At 39.5% G+C, this 10,410-nt stretch overlaps 1 long non-coding RNA gene across 1 annotated transcript; it reads right to left on the reverse strand.

The window, feature by feature from the left end:
- Positions 1 to 3,738: 3,738 nt before the first annotated feature.
- Positions 3,739 to 9,161, reverse strand: LOC124178389. The gene is made up of 3 exons (XR_006869798.1): positions 9,094 to 9,161; positions 5,794 to 5,796; positions 3,739 to 3,750 (listed from the first exon to the last, which is right to left on the reverse strand). It is a non-coding gene; the product is annotated as an uncharacterized LOC124178389 (long non-coding RNA).
- Between the last annotated feature and the right edge of the window lie 1,249 nt (positions 9,162 to 10,410).

The raw sequence follows: 10,410 nt of genomic DNA on the forward strand, positions 1-10,410 counted from the left end.
CCTTGGAAAGGATTTGGAATGGACCATTCGTCGTCGTCGAGATCAACGAACAAAAAGGAAATATCACTTACAAGAAAACCACGGATGATTCCACAGCGTCTTATTGGAAGACCCATCTGAATAATACCAAACCGTACTACGAGTACGACACCGGACCAAGGGAAAACGATCCAATCCCTAGAATTAAACTAAAACGGGTTCAGGGTAACGATTGGATCTCCACGGAATAGAGTCTTAGTTTCTTTTGTTATAGGTGTAGCAGTCTGTCCCTAGCCTACTTCGATGTCTCAGTTATCAATGGGACTCTACTCCAGGAGGAAGTGGGCAAAGTATGCATGTACCAGGAAAGATGGAAGATATTCCAATCCATTGACGCAAGTGGGTTCACCGAACCATTACTCGACATTCACGACAAACTCGGAGGCCTCCGGACGATACGGGATACCTATCTGGACCATTGGAACCCTAGTCAGCGATCCCTCGCCCAGTCCGCCCTGGACGCTTTAGATTTAGAATTTGCCCGTGCCTCGTCACACAAGAATATTTTGGAAGTCATTTTAGACTTGGGTGCGCCTATTCTTCAAATGACGCGCCGCCCCTCTAAATTAAGGGAATCTCAATCCCACGGAACCAAAACAAGTACTCCGAAAGCGCTCGCGTCGAGCGACGTTACTTACGAAGCCTCGCGCGAAGCTGAGGCGGTATTTGGAAAACATGTCCTTCTGACGGGCCTGGCAAATGAAATGTATCCCCTAAGGAAATCTTATCTCACGCCAAACATCAGACCGAAAAGAGGAATGTTTAACTTTTTAGGAACAATCCAAAAATCAATCTACGGAATTGCTGACGCGGATGATTTGGAAATAATTAATGGGAATCTAGCCTCACTAAAAAATGTAACGGACACTCTAAATCTTGTTGTAACCAAGTCCTTGCACATAAATCAAGTCCAAATTAATATCTTGAATACAAATCAGCTCAAACTTAAACACTCTTTGGAAACTGTATGGGGACAATTAGAATCATTAAAAATAAAAGATAACGAAACGCTTGCTTATCAGGAATACATGGAAGCTAAAACTCTAAGTTTATTTGAAATTAAGGAACTGCAACGACTAATCGACCTGGTAATGACTGCCGTGCAATTAGGAAGGCATGGTATCATCGATAACACCCTTTTTACTCCAAAGGAGCTTATGACAGCTCTTCAAGCTTTCAACGCCAATGACAAAAAGACACTAATACCTATTAAGGAGGAAAATTACGAGAAGTTTATTAAAATAAGTGATTTAACTATAACCACACATAAAGGCAAACTTATCTATATACTCACAGTGCCTTACTTAGAAAAGGAACCTTGGGTAATAATTCAGAATACCCCGGTACCCGTAAGAATAAATCACACTTATGTAACGCTTAACCCAACATATGCTTTGAAATGAGTACGTAAGAATTTTATAAGAGAAGTCACGTTTTCTCAACTGAAACAGATAACCGATTATTTCATTGGTGATTACCGCGATGTGGGACATCGCAACGATACTATTGAACTTTGTGAGAAAATAACTGATCCCATACCACGAGGATGCACTCTGAGTCGTTTTCTCGTCACAGATATTGCTTACATAAGAACGCAGGGATCGCAAATAATCTTACCTTCGAAGCCAATTGAGGTAACCATAACATGCGTTTCAATGCAGACTTTTATTGTTCAAATCACCAAGCCATCCCTGATAACCACGAATCAGAGCTGCGAACTCCAAACTTTGAAAACGCGAGTCAAATTAATCGTAGAACATATGACTTCTCAATTAACAGAAATACATGCAGATACCATTTCCCCGCTAAACAAATTTGTAACAGGCCGGGAAATTGTATTGCATCACGTGATCAACTTGGATACCCTCAAGGATCAAGGACAAGCCATTTTAGACCTTGAGAGTGTCCCCGCGAATAACGAAGCGACCCTTCGGGTAAATAATACATGGGCCAACTTCAAAGGTATAGGGATCCCATCAATAGCTGCCGTTTCGGGAACGATATCCGTCTTGTCTATTCTACTCTTGCTGTGGAAATTTAATATACCCACCTATATTTCGGCGTTCGCCGGATATTGTTGCCAAAGGAATCCCGCTGCTTTGGAAGTAGTAGAACGAAGGAAATTAAAACGCAGGATTTAGACACAAGCTAAACGTAACGAAAGAATCCTACGAGAAATCAGAAGCCGCAGAGACGCGCCTTTGTCTTCGTCGGGGGATGTGATGGAGCTGTAACATTTCTAATGAAATGTAACAGTTTATATCCTCTCGTAGGAACATGCCGGGGATCATTTAAAGGAGTGCAAAATTTATCATGCAGCGTGGCTCGCCTTATGCGCTTGGCTTTCTTATCGGCAGCAGTGCTCAAATTACGCGATTATGCACTTCATATGCACTGTCGCCGAGCCCGGCGAGAGGCTGTGTGAGCAGTCTCAATACTGCTTCCAGGCGTAACGCACGTCTAATTTAATATAATATAACGTTAACGCTTCCTTTTACCATTTGTTGTTATCAATTACCATTCAACTTCTCTGTCTGAATAAACATATAAATACACATATAATCGTTGCGCAATATTTGTATGACACGTTTGAAACACTACCCGATAGTCTATGTCGAGAACCGATACTGCAAAATCCAGCCTTCGAAAAACCCTTCGTCCTAACAACCGACGCTTCAAAGTATGCAATAGGAGCAATACTTAGTCAAGACAAAGGTGGCGGGGATTTACCAATCGCGTATGCATCGAGGGTGTTACAAAAGGCCGAAATCAATTACTCGGTGTCCGAAAAAGAATACTTGGCAGGCGTTTATACCGTCAAATATTATCGTCCTTACCTTTACGGTAGAACCTTCACCCTGGTAACAGACCACGATCCACTCAAGTGGATCAAAAACGTACGAGACCCGACTTCTCGTATAATGCACTGGAGACTGAAGTTGGAAGAATATTCGTACGTCACAAAACATAAAAAAGGAATAGCGAATTCCAACGCAACCGCGCTTTCCAGAAATCCATCTGTCGACTCTTTCCGAATTCTACCCATTACCTCAAAACGGCCTCGACCCGATACAGAATGCTCATCTACTGACGCCCACAAGCGCGCCAAAGTAGCTCACCAACACCCAACACGTGCTCGCGAACCAGATACGCTATCTTCATCTACCGGCGCTCACAAGAGAATGAAACATGTAGACCAGCACCCAATACGAGCGTGTGGATCTGCACACGAATCCACCAGCCCTTCCCCACGAAGACGAAACAAAGCATTACAAGACACTTCGACTTCTACTGTTACCTCTGACTCAAGTGCCAGTATGACTGACAATAGCAGCGCAATGGAGGTACCGATCGTAGTCGATAAGACGATTAAGCAAACTACGGAACGAGTTCAACCACTCACCTCATCTAAATCAAACTAAAACTCGGGTAAGCCGTAGGATCGTAGTATTAAAATACGTGAAGAACAGTCCGACATACTGAATCAGCCGACACCCGAAGCCACTACAGTGCTCCCCCCCTAAGATTTCAGACTCGGGGCTCTGGTTCCAGGAAAAATATCTTAGAGAGGTATCCCCTCTACTCTTAAAAGTTGGGGCTGTTAAAAATAGAAGCATGCGCAGTGACACACGAAATACTTAAAAGAAGCGCGTGATATTTGAAATGAATTATTTATTTCTTTGACATCTGTTGACATAGCTATCGTTTATACTAATATTGCACTTATTTTACAGTACAAAAATATCAAATTTGAGTGTTATCTTCAAATAAGAAAATTAAAATCAACATCAAATTCACAACTTAAGTTATTTCAAGGATATTTTATAAATTATGGTATTGAATACCACGTAAAGTTAAACTTTCAAATATAAATTCGTACATTAGCAATATTTAAAATAATTATTAATCAAATTATCAACACACTATACATTACTTATCCATTAGGTATAGTATTATCACATAAATGTATTAATAACTAATTAGGAGGAAAATTTTCAGAGTTCAAGTTTTCAACTTGAGATTTTAATAACTCTCTTAATTCAAACAACGTTGTATTTTGACTAGACAAATTGCAATCATCACAATATTTTGTCAAGGTTTCAACAGCCTGTATGACTTCTGTAGTTGAAACTTTTGGTGAATTAGAATTAATACTTTCATGAAGAATATCGCAGCTTTCTTGAGTTGTAATATTTTCAATATTTAGTGGATCAATATTTTCATTAATAATATCAATGATCTCTTCATCACTGAGAATATTAGTCGGATTAAGTGTGTTATCAGAGTGAACCAGCTTCTTATATCATCTCCGTTTACATTCGATAAACCTCCATGATTTTTCATCACCTCACAAAATTCATCTAATATCTCAGTACCACCTGCAGTATCACTCGATTCATCAGATAATGGAGTTCCCTCAGCTTGAGAAGTAGAATCTAACGGCCACAACTAAAAATGAAATAGAAATTGTAGTTAAGAAGTATCAATTATATATATATAAACATTTTTATCATTCAACATACCGTGCTTCATGATTTTCTGAGTGTATCTGGCAACGCTTTATTCCATGAGTCAGCAATCCAAAAAATTACCTCCTTTATACTGACAGATTTTCAACTGGCCAATAAAGAACTGCCTTTATTGTCAGAATCAATGATGTGTGCCATTAATTTACTGCGATAAAACAATTTTAAATTCTGCAGACAACCTTGATCCATTGGTTGTAACAAAGAAGTTGTGTTTGGTGGGAAAAAACGAACTGATATGTTACCTTTTGATAGACGGGGATGAGCAGCGCAGTTGTCAACGAACAAATCAGCTTTTTTAAGTCCTTTTTCGTCTAGGAATTTAGATACAGCCGGTACAAATGCATCTTCAAACCACTCTTTGAAAAGACCGGATGTCATCCACGCAGATTTTTGGCTTTTATAATAAACAGGCAACGTCTTTAAATTTTTAATTGCTCTAGGTTTGGCAGACTTACCAATCAACACAAGAGGTAATTTCAAAGTTCCTGATGCATTACTACAAGCCATGATTGTTACTCTTTCTTTCTTTCCTTTAATACCAAAAGCTCCAGCTTAACTTGCTGCTGTCAATGTTGATGACGGTAACATTTTATAATTTAATGGACTTTCGTCGCAATCAAATACTTCATCTAAAGATAAGCCCTCTTCAATAACAAAATCTTTAAACTGAGATTTGTATTCATCAGCAGCAGCAGTATCAGCAGACAATTTTTCTCCGCAGATTTTTTTATTACGAATCTTGTGCCTCTGTTGCCATTCATAAAGCCAGCCGTTACTTGCTAAAAACTAATTTTTAGCACCCATTTTTTGATGGAAAATTTTGGCTTGAAGCTGGACATGAGAACCTTGGACTGGAACGCCGGCAGCTCATTTTTCTTTGAACCAAAACCATGTAGCCATGTCAACATAATCATTATCAATTTTTCTCATTCTTTTAACTTCAGGCAATTCATCACCATATTCCTTCACTGAATTATCAAACTTTTTTTTATTTTTTTCCCACTGTTTTACTGTTTGCTCAGTAACATTGAGGTTATTAGCAATAACATTTTTTGGGGTTCCATTACTCAATTCTTTTAAAGCATTTACTTTTACCGAAACGGGTACCGCTGTCGGTTGTTTACGCTTCACAGAGTTATTATTTTTATCGCTTGACATAAGACGGTTTTTTATTTACTATCGATCTAATTATTAATTATACTTAATACTACGAATATCACTTGACTATCTATAAGTATATCTATGTATATGTAGACAGCTGACTTATAGTACCGACTTAAGTGCATGCGCAAGTAAAAAATACTGAGTATAGTGGGGAAGCCGAATTGCGGGGAAATGATAGTAAAATGAGGGGAAGTAATATTTTACAAAGGGATATCTTAGGGGGGGAGCACTGTACCAGTAAAGGACGAAATTACGCCCCTCGATTCACGGAATTCGTAACAGATCTTAACCACCTACCATTAAAGCATAGTAAATTTATTCAGGAGATACGCGCCAATCTCCTCGACAGACAAGATAACCTAGCCCACTGCATCTCGGCAGACTGTAAGACATCACGAGGAGTCGCGGGACAACTAATCAATAGGAAAATAATCACCCGAGATCAACTACAACAACTAGATCCTGAAGTAACGAACGTATTGACACTGCCACATGGTAACCGCCTCATTTACAATCTAGTAACCAAAAAATACCACTACCAGAAACCAACTGAAGAAATACTGTTCAACGCCCTAGTAAATCTAAAGAATTGCTTAGAATAAGACAAAGTCAAATCGCTCTCGATTCCAAGACTAGGCTGCGGCTCAGATAAGTTAGACTAGAACCTTGTTAATCGGATGATGCATTACATATTTAAAGACTCAGACATAGCGATCACCATTTGTAAGTATCAAAACCCGACTTATGACTCGACATCTTCTGAATCTGAAGCAAACGCATCAACACCCAGAATCCCTGCTCCCCCTTCAACTCGTCGGCCGACGCGTCGGACCGGCACTAGGTCAGCTCCAAGATGCTCCGGTTTCTACTCCCTCGCGCTAACCAACTGATATCTCGGAGAGTGACTCCGTGACTCATGATCCGGAGTCAGCTGTTGAAGACACGGATAGCGATGCCTTCGTTGTACCTACGGCAACGCTACCACCTTCATGCTCACAACGTCGCGACAATCCCGAAGAGCGAAAACCGGACCGCCCCCATATTCACAATGACAACTTTTGTTGCTTATGTCACGTGCAGAGCGGTCTCGCACGCGACGACTTGACCCTCTAGGTAACCGTAGAGGTTTATTCTTATTTTTTTGGTGGGTCGGGAGGTGATCGTCCTCTACAGGGCGATCCTGGGAATAGGTTTGGAGGATTCAATGATATTAATGTAATAGAATGTTTACTATGGGATCAAGTTTTAATGAATCAAATGCAACTGAAAATAGCAAGCGAAAGCAGCGGGTGAATATCTAAGACGAGGAAGCTTACATGAATGTTCTTAACCTAGTTGTTCTCGTTCATACATCTACTCACTCTTTTGGTGGTTTCTACACCGAATTCTTACACTCTCTCAATTATCACTATTCTTATTACTACACAACTTGATTAAGTTTGTGCCACAGCTTTCTACTCTTATATTCTAGCTTCGAACGACTAACGTCGCGACGCGAGACGCTTTGAACAACGCGTGTAGAATTAAAGGAATTCACTCTCTATTCGTCGATGACTTGAAGACTGATAACTTTATACTCGACAGCTTTGAAGGGGCCTATTTCCGTAGATGTTGATTTTACTCTGTCTCTAACGGACTGACTTCGCTCGCTCGTCCGACACCCCTTGGAACGTCGGGCGGCGAGCGAGGTTTTCGCTGAATTTACAATTTTGAAACAAAGGCTCGCCTCGTGACAGTCATCTTCGAAGCACGTGATCTCGCGATCGCCTCATCCCGGTTTTGATTACACCCGGGATCTGGCGGCCGCAGAGACGCTGACGTTGCTGTCCGTCAACTACGCCGTTCCGCTCGGTTATGCCACGAACTGTTTTGTAAGAAATATTTTATATAGATTGACTAATATATTTAAGCTATGCTTCCTCGTCTCTGAAGCGATATTATTAATTGACATAGTTTATGATGATTTGGTGTAAATATGCGACGCTCGTGACACTTAGATTACTTCATAAAAAATCAAAATGACATATGACCAACTCCCAACGTAACCGAAACTAATGACGGACTTCTCATGTTGTGCCACAATCACGCTCATTTCGTATCAGTTAATTGTGGTTGGACAGAAGGACTAGAAAAACAGTTGAAAGACGGAAATATAATAAGCATGGAATCCTTTCAAAACCAGAATCCAGAAATATCCGACGTAATTAAAACTCGGTTGAAAAACAACAAATACATTTTTACCCTCGCAGTGAAACCACGTCAATCAGACCCGGGCAGACTTGACGACATTTTCTACACGTTAGTTAACTTGAGGATTATCTTGTCCGGACTAGACATTCGGTCCATATCATTCCCCATGTCAGGACCAGGAGTAGATGATATTCTACGATCTATCTTCAAAAAACTCATTCATCACATTTTTGCGGATTCAGACATTCGAGTAACACTTTGTAGAAATACTACAATTATACCAGACGAACAATTACGCGAAGACATGATCAAAGAGTACCACGAGTCAGTGATCGGAGGACACTAAGGCGTTACAAAAATTTTCAGTAAACTAGGAGAAAAATATTTTTGGCCGAATATGAAAAAGCAAATTCAAAATATCATCAGATCTTGCGGCAGGTGCCAGAGGAAAACACTAGTCAGGATCGAAACAAAATTACCCATGGCAATCACTGACACGCCCGCAGAGGCCTTTGTCAAAGTAGCCCTAGATTTACTTGGTCCACTCCCTGTTACGAAATTGAATAACCGCTACCTTTTGACGATCCAGTGCAATCTGACCAAGTTCTTAGACGCCATTCCATTTCCAGATGCTACGGCAAAGGCGATAGGGACAGTATTCGCTAAAGAATACATCACGCGCTATGCATCTCTGCGAACTATACTCACTGACCAAGGACGAAACTTCATGAGTACGGCCTTCAAAAAAATATGCAGACTCTTCAAAATTAAACAATTACGAACAACCGCCTATAGACCGCAATTAAACGGCTCATTAGAAAGAAGTCACCTTGTAATTACGGAATACATCAAACATTACACCAACGCAGGTAAAGATTGGGATGAATTCATACGTTTCGCAATTTTCTGCTATAATACAGCGAAACACGACAGTACACATTATTCACCTCACCAGCTGATCTTCGGCTCGGAAGCTAAACTACCGACAGATGCGATACTAAGCAACACATCCACGCATACATACGATACATTCCCCCTTGATCTAATAGCGAATCTCACAGACAACCGTAAACGCGTCGCACTGAACCTGAAACAAGCTAAACAGAAAAGTAAAGAACACTACGACAGAACAATTAACCCACAAAGATTTGAAGTAGGACAAACTGTCTACTCGGCTGATTAAAAAAAAACGGCTAATTTTTTTTTTCAAAATCCTCACATAAAAACTTCCGAGAAGGTATGAAAAGACGCCAGTAAAAAGCAGAGCCCTTATTATTATTATTAAGAGGTCGCGCATCGGGAATTTCTATTTCCCGTTTAAATAACACAGGAATAAATTTTTTTAAATTTTGCAATTTCGTATTTGTGCAACGGCTCATTGAATTAGCGGACCAAAGCATTTTTTTGTAGGAAATTTGACGCTCTACAAAACTCCTCTACAAGCTCCTTACAAAGTTTTCGATAGTCACACTCCTTCAAAAGTTATTCGAGGTCAAAGTTGAACTTAGAAAAAATTCAATGTTTTTTTTTTTCTCTCGATGATACTATGAATCTTTTCTCATTATTTTGTTATAAAGATATATTTAATAAATATATCTTACTCTAATTGGGATTTTTCAATCATTAATTTTCCCATCGAGTCAATATAAAGTTACCTTACAAAAATGCGATGTTAAATAATAAACATGTTATCATGGAGAATCCATAACTGATGCACTTGACTATTTGGAAATGTAATTGTTCCGAAATCTATCCTCTTTATAACAAAATAATGAGAAAAGGTTCATAGTATCATCGAAAAAAAAAACATTGAATTTTTTTGTAAGTTCAACTTTGACCTCGAATAACTTTTGAAGGAGTGTGACTATCGAAAACTTTGTAAGGACTTTTTTTTGTAGAGCGTCAAATTTCCTACAAAAATATGCTTTGGTCCGCCAATTCAATGAGCCGTTGCACAAATACGAAATTGCAAAATTTAAAAAAATTTATTCCTGTGTTATTTAAACGGGAAACAGAAATTCCCGATGCGCGACCTCTTAATAATAATATTAAGGGCTCTGCTTTTTACAGGCGTCTTTTCACACCTTCTCGGAAGTTTTTATGTGAGGATTTTGAAAAAAAAAAATTAGCCGTTTTTTTTGAATCAGCCTACTGTCTACCTATTGAACGAAGCAAGGTCGAAATTCCAAAATCATTGTAAAGGCCGGTATGTTCAATATCAAACACAGTACAACCGACAATAACAAGACGCGATTTGCTCAGTAATCAAGCTCTTGCAAACTCAGTAGAATATGTATATCATTACAGGGCCAGTGCGGAAATCACCGACCACGATGAAATACCGTACACAATACAACAACTTAACGGTAATCCCGGCATACACTTTGAACAAACAAACAATCTACGGACATTCAACGAAGAATGGACGCTGATCAACGATGTGGATCTTGGTAACATGTTATCCCAGTTATTAAAAATTACAGACTAT

This window comes from Neodiprion fabricii, chromosome 3 (genome assembly GCF_021155785.1).
Source record: "Neodiprion fabricii isolate iyNeoFabr1 chromosome 3, iyNeoFabr1.1, whole genome shotgun sequence".
Classification (NCBI taxonomy): Eukaryota; Metazoa; Arthropoda; class Insecta; order Hymenoptera; family Diprionidae; genus Neodiprion; species Neodiprion fabricii.